Below are 12,298 nucleotides of genomic sequence, written 5' to 3'. Positions count from 1 at the left end.
CATTTTCACACGTGATTCAAACTCTTTGCCGGCAACATGGGAAATGCATTTGTGTTGTTATTCAGAATGAGACGCATATGGACCAAATTAGCAACACTGTCTTCAACTAATTAAGAATATAACAAACCATTACTAGCAATTCCTTTTGAGCAACTTTGCAAATAAAAACAAAGCCCAGCAAATCTGGACACGGTTCAAATTCAAGCAAATGATGTTGACCGTGCCAACATTGTTTCATATTTCATTTAGGATTAAGGCCCAGTTGGTCCTGCAAAGCTAAGGAAATGATCTTTTCAATATGTTCATAGGGCTATAGGACATGTTTCTGTGTCATTCCAGAAACACAATTCCCCCACATGTCCGCCACACTCCACAGGACCTAAGAATATGGAGGAGGACATGCCATTCATTGTAACGAGGACACATTTTCTAGTCATTTAAAAAAGTAATGTGTAAAAAATAACATTGTGCAAGAGCGCGTTGTCGATGTGTCAGCATCTAGATACGATAGGATTTGCAATATGTTTGTTAACCTCAATTATATGGGACACGCTTATCCATATCCGTCGGCTGACAATTGTCATGCATTCACAGCAATGTTTTCATTATCCACATTTAATTTTCTTAAACCGCTCCGCAAATTTTCCTCAGCCAAACTGATGGAGCCCTCATGGATGACATAGGCCAGCTTGATATGATTAATGTTGCTATTGATGTTGGTAACCAAAAGGGACTTTTAAGACATTTAAATGGACAATAATGTCAGTCGTCTTTTGTTGACTAAGGCTCTTTTGACATTTAGAGCATATGCAATAAGTGGAGAAATAATATAATAACATCCCCTCCCCCTCTTATTAAAATGTCATTGTTGATAATGTTTGTGTAGTTAATGCAGAATGCTGTTAATAACTTCACGTGCTCTTTTCTTCCGTAAAATATCAGACTTCCCTTGTTAAGGTCTTTGTTGTTCACAATTATAGTTAAGGAAAGTGCAGACACAGACACACACACTCACACATAATCAGTATCACAAAAGTTGGAATGCATGTTGTCTCCTCATCCTTGGGTCAGCATCCATTTTGGAATGCATAGGGCATCATCGTAAACAACTTTTTGGTCAAGTGAAGCTGTAGGTTAAAGTCATATGCCAGAAAACATACATGTTGTCAACCTGGTCAGGAACCGTTTCTATATGTTCTACATGTTGCAACATGTTGATGGACCATTGAAAAATGTTCCAAGCAGCTACAACATATTAACGTTTGGGAGCTCAGAAATTGCTAACACATTAGCAACCGGTGAGGGTCAATGAGCTTTTAAAACGCAAACTCATTGGCCCTCGCCCGGGCCTTACCTGCCCCCGCAGAATGCTCGGAGCTTTGCGCGCCCAGAGTTCTTCCCACGACTGGCTGCCATGAAAAGGGAGAAAGGACTACGTATAGTGTCATCCCCCTGTCCCTTGGTGGCTATTTTTTTGTTCACTTTTTTTTCCCAATGTACTTCAATGGCCGCAATGGAAAGGGAGAAGGGACTACACATAATCCCTTCCATGGCGGGCATTTTCATTGTTTACTACGGCCGCCATGGAAAGAGAAAACAGACTATGTTTTCTGCTCGCGGCTGGCATTTTTTGTACTTTTTAAACTTTTTTTTGTTCCGGCTGCAAAACACAACATGTCTCGCAGCTGGGGGGAAAAAATATTAGTACCCTGGTCTAACGGGCCGGGATACTAATGGCTATGCTCGGGCCTGTAACTGTGGGCTCCGGGCATTACCTTATGTGCTCCGGAGGCATTACTGCAGTGTCGGGGCATATTGCCATAATATTTTGCGAGGGAAGCATATGAAATTATTCTGCATTCGAGAGAAAGACCGATTGTTCGCAAAGTGCACAAATGAAAGGAAGTATTCCTTTTAAACTAGACTGTAGCGCTTCTGGTGGACAGAAATATAGATACACAGCAGAATATCCGAAGCAAATGTGTAGAGCCTTTTGGAATATTGATTAAAAAACAAGTTCCTTCTAAAAATAGAGGATTTGAATGAAAGTAACCTCCAGTGACTAGAATGTATCGATCGACTTGTAAAGGTTTGAGTTCACGCACACAGAAAAGGGAGATGGAATTTGTGATGAGAGCCTTGCTCGGTCCCCAGGAAGCTGTATGTACACAAGCAACTGCATCTTCCTTGGCCAGATGTTGCCTCATTCTATGGAGCTAGAACCGAGTTCACCACCTTGGCATTGGTGACAACTGAACCCTTGAACTCATGCAGGAATGCCAACACCAATGGACTCACGTTTCTGTTTATGCTGTTAGATGTGTCCCCTAAAACTGCTTCAATGGTGGTTACCGCATTGCTCAGAACTTCTGGTTAGAAGACTCCTAACAAACTGTATTTGATTAATACAAAACATTATTATTTGTTTGTTTTTTATTGATGCCCAGTCATAGTGAGTAGATATAAAGGAACCTCTCTCTGGCTGCCAAACCAAACCAACACTCCCACCACAAGTAATCACTGGTACTCAGGCAAAACAGGGAACAATGGCTTTCTATGGGGTAGCAGGCATATACAAATAAAATAATCACTGTTTAAACAGGAAAACAAAATCAAACACATATAACAAAACTATATAGTTTCAATACAAGCATAGATTCAATTAACCAAGTATACAGTGTTCGGCAGTGCTTATTGGAAGTTTGCCTTCACCTTGCAGACTTGTTTTGCAGGACCTTGAACGTTCTAGACTTAAGGAAAAAGCCATGCGTAGAGGTATTTAGCAGACGATAACAGCCCTGGGACAACGTTACAGACCTGAGTGAAGTGAAGGCCTTTATTTACACAGTACCATAATCTGTTACCAGCTGATTAAGTCCCCCCATCAAAATATATGTTTTCGCTAGGGAGATCCACACAATAGGTGTGTATGTGTGTCTGCATGTGTAATATGAGCGAAAATGCAGATTTATGTTATATTTTCACAGCAGTTAAAGAAAATATATGTAAATATAATTTGGCAGTTAAGTTGAAATATATGTGTTCATTTTCTGCCACACACAAATGGGCTGTCCTTTTAAAGGCTGATGGCAAATGGCTCTGGTGAATGACACACACACACACACACACGCGCGTCTTTGTCAGAAGCTTATATTAATGCCGCAGTTAATATTTAGTTTTCAAATGATTCGTTTTTCTTAAGTGCCCCAAGGCTTTGTGCCAGGAAAGTCTGCCACAAATCCTTATGTGGGCACGAGAAGCCAGCACAATGATCCTGCATGAGGCCTTATTCAGACCCTCCAGGATATTGCGGCATGAAATGGAAAATTTTGCGGCACAAAAAAGAAAAAATTGCGGCACACAACTGCATTTTTTGCGGCATTATTTATTGTCGAAAAATACATCATTTAACATCTTTTTTATCCAAAAACAGAGAACTTGAACAGTACAGAGTGTTGCACATTGAAACAGGAATGTTTGAGGTGATGTGGAGAACTTTTAACAAACCTTTGAGCTAACTTTTTCGAGCAATAGCATCAAACTGTGAGCCTGAAATGCCCGTCATTGTTTTTTCAAAGCAGTCTTCTGAGTTAATGCCTTCTGCCACTTGATTTATAAGCACTATAATGGCACTGATTACATAGCTTTCTGAGCACCCCCGTCCATTCCTGAGCTACATCAGTTCAGTACTTGGTCTCAATCCCATCTCCCCTAATCACATCAGTCCTGACTTGCAGCTCCTCTTTTATTCTGTGGGTTCCTAAATATAGCTCTACCAGTCGACCTCAGTCCTGACTTTCAGCACTCTACGCAACTCCTGCTTTGGTACCTTCATAATGCTGCCCAGCTATAACCCCTGCATTTTCAGTACTGGGATGTACACACATACAGGCACACACGCACACAGCTCTGCTGATCTACCTAAATTCCAAAATGCGCCCCTTCTGCTATCCCCCTACTGAGATCCTCTCACACAGGTGCGTCCAGGCACACCTGTCCCTAGTTAAGGTAACGCTTATGGTCCATTTCGGGAAGCCCATCACTGCTTCACTACCACTCTTTAGTCATGGCATGTGAACCCAATGTGTACGGGCAGTCCTCCGGGGTTAGGTCCACACATTTCAAAACAATGACATTGAAGTGGAGCTAAACACCCTCAAAGCCTAAATTGGCAGATAAGTACCAAAATCGAAAATTTTAAAAGACTGGGGAGTGAAGCGTTGGGTATAGATAGTGGGTGAGTGCAGTGAAGAAAGAGGAAATCCAAAGATGGCATGGGGGTGGTGGGATCCCTATAAAAGTAAATGGAAGGTGTATCTTAATTAAAGATGACAACGTCGATACGATAATCTCAAAAAGACTTCAGCGGAGGACAGGAGCATCCTCTGCAGGCCATCTGGCTTGCCTCCAAGGCTGAAGGCACTTCCCTCGCCAGCATTCGTCCCCCAGATCTATACTCCCAGTCCGTTGCTGCGCACTGCTAGAATTGTTTTGCATAAATCAGGGCATTTATATAATTCCTTTAGCTCTTAGTCTTCACTGTGGGTCACCTGCGTCTGAAAATCACCTCCTTCCCAGTTCCTATTCCAGCTTTCTACCAGATTCACTGCCTGCTCCTCTGGAAGCACTCTCGAAACCGCATAACACTCTGAGGTGCTCCCACAGTCGGTCCATCGCTACTAGTGTTCTGTGAGTTGCTCCCAAAGCCTTAATCCTCCACAGCAACACTGTGTTATTTGGGGAAGGGGTCCCTCAAGATGCTTCTTAAGCTCAAGGGATCCAGTAAGCGCTCTTGCCAGTAATCCTGCCAGGTTTCCTGGCACCTTAAATCCTTTAAGTCATTTAGTGCGGTGGACAGGCCACATCACTGGTGAGGGTCACAGCACAGCTGTGGCAGCAATGCGCTTTACAGGAGCTTGCTGCCATGTGAAGAGGATATGGGATACTGCTGTTGCCGAAGCTTGGTCTCGGCAAGCTTGGTGTCAGTGCAGACCCTCCCTAGAATAACTCTGTTACACTTAATCAGGTCCAGTACCTCTGCCAAACGCAAAACATGGGTTCCTTCCCCAAGATAGTTTCTATGAGTCTCCTTCACTGAAGTCCTGCTAAAAACAAGCATTTGCAAATCCAACAGTATTGACTTGATTTTAACATAACTGTGTATAGGAATTGCCAGCTGCTGCTATGGTAATTAATTGCAAGGCCTTTGTCATGTGTGTCCCGTTCTGTCTGGCCACGCTCTTTAGGACAGCCAGGCTGAGTCACCACAGCCTAACATTTTGGGGTGTGGAGGGGGGGGGAGAGGGCTACAGCTCGATCAGCTCCATGGAGGGGCTTGAATTCAAAGGTGTCAACCCTGGTTCACACCTTTGAACTGAAGCCCCTCTGTTTATTTGTTTTTGCTCAGTGGAGTTGTTAACCTTTGAGCTGCTGCAATTGGCAACCCCTCTGTGGATGCTATAAATCATTAAATGAGCGTGAAAAAGATACATAAAGCTAATGTGTCTTTTTTGCGCTCATTTAATGATTTATAGCGGCCATAGCGGCCAAAGGCAAATTTTGCGTTTTTTTTGCAAATCGCAAAATCGCCATAAGCTGGGTGGTCTGCTTATTCCTCGCTGCTATTCACCCGGAGCATAAAGCAAGTTCACTTCATTAGAAATGCATTACCTGTATTCGGAGGCGTTGCTGGGGGGTATTTGGGGGGTTTGAGGGGGCTATAGCCCCGGGTCTTTTGGTTGTAGCCCCGGATAGAAGCTCAGGGACTACAACCAAAAGGCTATAGCTAGCCCCGAGTCCCGACAGTCCCGACATTAGCATAGCCCCGGATCTTTTCCAGACCTACCAACCCCCCTGCCTGTATTGTCTGAATCAGGAACGTGCAAGGCGAAGCTAATGGCACAGCAGCCCACAAATAATGTATTCTTGTCACTCTTTATTTTGTGATTTTATGACTGAGCCCCATAATCAGTATATGGCCACATGTCCCAGTAGCTGAAGAGAAGAGAGAAGCGCGCATTAGGATCTGTGGTTCCCGATCCCCAAAACCCAGGTGGGGACAAGGGGCAGACAAGGGACCTGATATACTAAAACTGTTTTCAATGGGGAAAACCCTATTGAAAACAGCTTTGTAAATCAGGCCCACTGACTTTTCAAACAGATAGACTTGTACCGCTGTGGATTCTGCTCTGCTCATTGTAATTACTAACAATGGTGCAAATTACGGAATATCAGTACAGACAATGAGCTTCATTACAAGTGAGGCGGAACGGGTTAACGGGACCCGCTAAAGTAGGCGGACCCGTTAAACTCGTTCCGCCTCATTTCAAGCTCCCATCGCGGGACCCGGTAATTAACGCCTGGTCAAACAGGCGTGCTTACCGGGTCCCGCGAGGGGAAGAGGGAGCAAGCAAAGGGCCGCTCGTAATCGTTGTTTGCTCCCTCCCCCATTCCCTATGGGGGCTGAAATGGGAATGGCGAAGGTTCGGGCCCGGGTTCCTGGAGGGAGGAATTACCAGGCCCTCCGAACTCGGAATGGCCCAGTAATTCCCCATTCTGGGAACTCGGACCCAATTTTGGCAGCAGCCATGCCGACAATAGCGGCATGGCTACCGCCAAAAACGTAATGAGGCCCAATGTTTTCGCACCAGATTGGCTGAAAAGCTGCGGGTTCTGGCCACCGAAGACAAGTTCATGTTTTATTGACATGAACATTATATGCATCCTGATTGGCTGGAACATTCTGACCGCTCTCTGTGGAATGCACGGCACTCCACCCAATCAGAGACCTGGGTCCCAGTGTGCGGCCGGACAAATTTGCTGAGGGGTGGAATGCACAGCTGTATGACGGTTCTTCTAAGTGGGGTAGGAGACAGGGTTTTATGTTACACACCACTCCCATTTGAGAGAAATGGCATACCTTATTATGCAATTAAAAAAAGATTTTGCTATTTGAATAATGAACGATGGGGAAATAATAAAAAGAATATCTAGCGCTCTTCTTTCAGATATCACTTTAACATGAAATGCTAAGTGTGAAAGTTGTAATGTCAATTCAAGGCACAGATAGTTTTATAATTAAAATTTTAAAAACATGTTTTGCCTGATTTTGTGAGCATCAGGATTTTAAGTGGGCCGGGGTTTGTCGGGGCGATGCCTTGAATTCTCCCAAATGTTCTCCCGATCCGGGCTCTCGCACCCACCTTCCCCCGTGCCCCGATAAGTATCCAAGATGATATCTTCTTTGCATACATTATCAGACTTAATGCGCACATCAGGAGATGTATGCTAGTTGAGAATTGTAGGGACCAGCTATCGATTTACAAGCTGTAAAAGAAAAGCATGTAGGAAGATGAGAAGTCATCCTCTGCTCATTGAGACATCCCATTTATCACACACCCAAAAGTTGAATATGTCCAAATTAGTCTAAATGGTTCTTGGTGTGCAGGCATGTTAATGTTTGGGTGAATGCTTTGATATATATAATGACCACCAAGGCTAGTGTGAATTGCCTGCTCATTAGGCTTTCATGCTTGAATCACTGGCACAGTAATGTCTGTGAAATATAACATCTGTGGTTATTCTTATGTTCCCATAATTTTCTGCATCCAGGAAACCACATTGGTGCTATTCGTCTGCCTCCTTTTTCTCATAGGTGATTTATTAACACAGTTAAGGTGATTTACTCAATGATTGAATTCATTTGGTACTGAGTAAGAGAGTATTTTATATACAGACGTCAGTTTATTTAGAAATCAAGCTAGAGTGAGTTCTTCCAATTTTCAGACTGAATACAAAGTATGACCAACCTAGACCATGCAGAGTGATTCATCATGTGTGTTTGCCAGTGCTTATGAGGTGTGGGGAAGGAATCCCCTTTTAGGCCACATGTAGCACTTGGCCATTCCCCTTTGTCAGAGCCGGCCCGTACAATTTCCCCTCACACTTAAAGCACTGGCAGTTATGACTTCTAAATGTAGCATAATAATGTAAAGACAGTGCTAGGAAATTGCAGCGTATGCTTAATGAAAATAGTCTCTTATACGTATAAGCTGGAAGGATCCCTCTGCATGTGTCCCCATTATACTCTAATTCAGTTGCCATTGTGACTTCAGTGTGGATTCCTCAGGAATCCATGATATTGTGCTGCCTGTTCTCCAAATGAGAAAATCAGCATTGTCAGAGGGGAAACACACAGAATAACAGAATGGGGGTAGTTTAAAAAAAGGGGTCATTTCTTGCAGTGGACAGTCGTGCTGTTGGGTCCCCTTTATGCAGTTTTCCTCAATCACAAAACAGAGCAGAAGGAAAAGAAAAGAGGGAAAAACATGCTCATTCACCTTTACTTTAATTGTACTCTCTGTTTTGTCAAAGATGTAAATGCTGCCTGAAAATTACTCTTTGCAGGTGGCATTAACACTGGATTCCTATGGAATCCTCTTGCTTTCAGCAGTTGCAAAATCCAGGCAGATTCCATTTGAATACTTTTGTCACATTTATCATGCCAGTTTTACAAACTCGGTTATTCTGTAACTTTGTTTGCATAGTGCAAAGCACAAGGATGGTTTCAAACAATTTTCCATGTTTCCAACTGGAATTTACTTTACTCAAGGTGCCACTAATCAACCTCATCAAAAGCCATGGCTTCACTTGCTACAACTACGGAGATGACACCCAAATTGTTTACAAAATCGGCGATGAACAACATGAGAACGCTAATTAATTGTCTAAAGGAACTCTACCAATGGATGAACACTGACAACCTCAAAATCAACCCAGACAAGACAGATATCATGATTACATCCAACGAAGCATCCAGTAGATCCCATGGCCCACAGAACTGGGAACAGCACCTACGCCATCCAAAGTAGTAAAACTCCAGGGAATCCTAATGGTCAACGGCTAACCCGGGAACAGCAAGTAAACATGATCATTAAGAAATGCTTCTTCCTTCGACACAAACTCAAAAAGATCCTAACATTCCACAAACCACTGGGTGCCATCTCCCTCATGCCAAAGATTGACTATGCCAACAGCTTATACCTCGGAATGCTGGACTATTTACTGAGGAAACTGCAACCTATAGAGAATGCAGCTGCCAGACTTCTACTCAAACTATCACGATGGGAACACATTACTCCAGCACTAAGGATGCTACATTGGCTCCCAGTCAAAAAACAAATCGCCCTCAATAAAATGTCCATAACACACTGAGCAATCCACAGCCTAGGAGTAAAATTCATACAAATTAAATCGCCATCTACCAGCCGACTAGAACACTCAGATCCAGTGATGACATCCGCCTTGAGCCGAGGAAAACACTTGGCGGATCAGCATTCTCTTGCTTAGCCATAGAACTTTGGAACTCCCTCCCCAGAGAAATACAAACTATGAAACACCATAAAAAATGTAGAACATTTCTAACAACCTTGATCTCAACTTCCGAATGAGACGAAACAAATGAACAACAGATAAGCACATGAAAAGGAGCACAAACTGAGAACAGCTGGGGAGTAGGCTGGAAAGTGGTGGACTATAGGAAAAGAGAGTAATTTTAATGGGATGATGACCTCGATGTACAAGTCCCTATAGAGGGTCAAACAGAAAACAGGCAAGAGAGAGGGGTCCGACCTAACTGGTCCTCTGGTAGAGGGCAATAAAAGGAAAACAGGAGAGAGAGAGAGATTTCCCGAAACTCTGAATGATGGACCACAGGACACGGGGAACACATCCACCCTGGAAGAACCCGTGGGGGAGGGTAACTGCTACACACCATGTAGACGATTGGTGTGGGATATGGGCAGCACGTAGTCTTAACTCTGTAGGTAGAAAGGTACTACCACTGAATAGCTCTATGGAGGACCCACACCTCTGCACACAACATAGGAGCGGTAATTATAAAACACCAGAATGTGCAATGGGGAGAGGTATGGGCCACAGTCAATGGAAAACATGGGGTAGAATTGGACACTGCCACTAACCAACCCTACTAAAAAACTAATCTTTCTGCATGCACCTCTCAAACCCTAAACTAAACACAAGCAGATCTCTATAGAACAACTAATCGCACGCATCTCACTACACCACAACAATGAAACAAACCACACAACCTCACATGCCAGCTACCAACCGAATACACACCCACGCTCAGCAAAAGGTGTCAACCGAACTGAAGCTGCCAACAGAATAACACAGCGTTCTTGCCCTTTCTCCTGCTCACTCCTACTAACCAAACCTGCCCCCTGCCCCTTTGCCTTACAGATCCGCCAGAGCACCATGAAACCATGCAGGTGGCGACAGTGCACAGTATAAGAACCTTTATTATAACATAACAAGACAGCACAAAGCAGCTTCACTATAATCCATCACACAAGGGCTATTTACATCACTCTCATACTTGAAGGAAAAAGCCAGCATGTAGATGAGTAGAGGGTGATTTCCACGTTGCACATTCAGAATGCATACATGTGACGGTAAATGGCGAACAGGTCAATTTGCATGCTTAATGTAGTCTCCTATGCCCCATCTTGAGCCCTTCTCACAGATCGGTGAATGGTAAATTGCAAGACACCTGATTTTTCAAAGGTTGCCTAGGTCAATCTCAAGACCTAGTTGGAACATTATTGTTTGTCATTCTTCCCTTTTCCTCCCCTCCCTTCACTTCCCCTTCTCCCCTCATTTCTGTTACTGCACTTGCACGCTCCGGCCTAATAGGAACGTTAGTGGTTGTCTTCTTCCCCAACCACACTTTCCTTCCTCCCCCTCTCACCTGCATTCTTGTTAGTGCACTTGCACAATCTGAATGTCTCAAGACCTAGTAGGAACGTGACTGTTGTTTTTTTGCTTCCCTGAACCTCCCAGTCCCTTGTCTTGATGTGCCTCGAAACTCCATTTGCTGTAAAGGCGCAATATAAATACCCAATAAATAAAATTTAAAAGAAATAAAAATCTCAGTTCTGCAGATTTACCACTGGCATTGGGACAGAAACCACTTGAAGAAATCCCTATGAGACGCCTGCATCTCTGCTCAGAAAAATGTGTTGGTGGGGTTTGGGAGGTGGGGGGGGGGCAGGGGGATCATAAATCACCTCTTTTCCCCCAGAGCAGAAAGCCAGAGGAATACTTCCCTCACACTTATACAGAGCCCTGCAATAACTACGGTAAGGCGTGTGATTCTATTAACCATGACACAAGGCATTAATGACAGCTGTGGTTGTGGTTTATTCAGCACATCCGGCCAACGTATAGACGTGTGCTCTGCTATGCTATTGGCGCTCCTGGAGAACAGGCCAAAACATTCTTAGACACACATCAAGTCGAGTTACATATATTATATCTGATTCTGCTGCAGTACTCAATCATGAACAGGGATGGGGTAGGAACGGGCAAGCAATGCATCTATTGGACGTTGCTACATTGGGGGCAGCATGCATTATACAAGCTTATCAGGTGGCGGACACAGGTGGCTTCATCGACATAGAACTGTGCCATCTGCTTCTAGTGAGTCTAGAGCATATGCAAGATCTCTGATTATGAATGCACTGCTGTTACACTTGCGACCAGCAATGCAGGAGGACTTTCAGGATGAGGAAGATGAGGCCCCCCATCCCAGGCACTAGAGGGAGAGAGAGAGACGAGATTACATCACCAAGAGAGAAATCCACAGATGATGAACACACTCGCATCCCTATAGATTCGTGAGCTCTGATTTCCTTGGAATCAGACAACAATGTGGTGGAATCAGGCAACGAAGAGGGCTGTGACCAGGATTATGCTGCATTCCCTGATTCTAGATTAACATCCCAGGTAGAAGGTGAGACAAAGAGGCCGAGCAAGGGGATGCAGTTATCGAATTGTCAAATGCAAGCACTATGCACAGGAATCAAGCTTCAGACCCTACCTGTGCTTCAGTGTACAACCTTTTCCAAAGGTGCACAGACAACAAACGTGATTGTTTATTTGCATCTTTCCAGAACCTCACATTAACTTCACATCTTCAACAGAAAGCAGCATACAGCATATACAGCACAGTTTTCAAAGCAGACCACAATAGGAGGGGCAGGGGAGGGGTGCGTGTTAGGCCCCATTTCAACACTCCAAAAGGTCTGGTATCTGGACATATTTCACAGTTGAAAAGCAAAAACCACGTATTGCTGATTGCGAAATATGTAAAACATATGTTTTCGATAGAAGCCAAGAGACAAATTGGGCCCCTCTGTAGTGTGAGCCCACATGCAATGTCATCTTCATATGTTTGGCAAAATAAATAAAAAAATGCTTGATGTCTACCTCGCATCTG

General features: G+C 43.9%; 1 protein-coding gene across 1 annotated transcript in view; it reads left to right on the top strand.

Annotated features, from left to right (window-relative positions):
- Positions 1-12,298, top strand: part of CCSER1 (coiled-coil serine rich protein 1) — a 2,886,772-nt gene that overhangs the window by 58,413 nt on the left and 2,816,061 nt on the right. The window lies entirely within an intron of this gene.

Source organism: Ambystoma mexicanum, chromosome 6q, assembly GCF_040938575.1.
Source record: "Ambystoma mexicanum isolate Mex_15411 chromosome 6q, UKY_AmexF1_1, whole genome shotgun sequence".
Taxonomy (NCBI): domain Eukaryota; kingdom Metazoa; phylum Chordata; class Amphibia; order Caudata; family Ambystomatidae; genus Ambystoma; species Ambystoma mexicanum.
The sequence above is the reverse complement of the archived record's forward strand: the minus strand, read 5'-3'. Positions and strand labels throughout refer to the sequence as shown.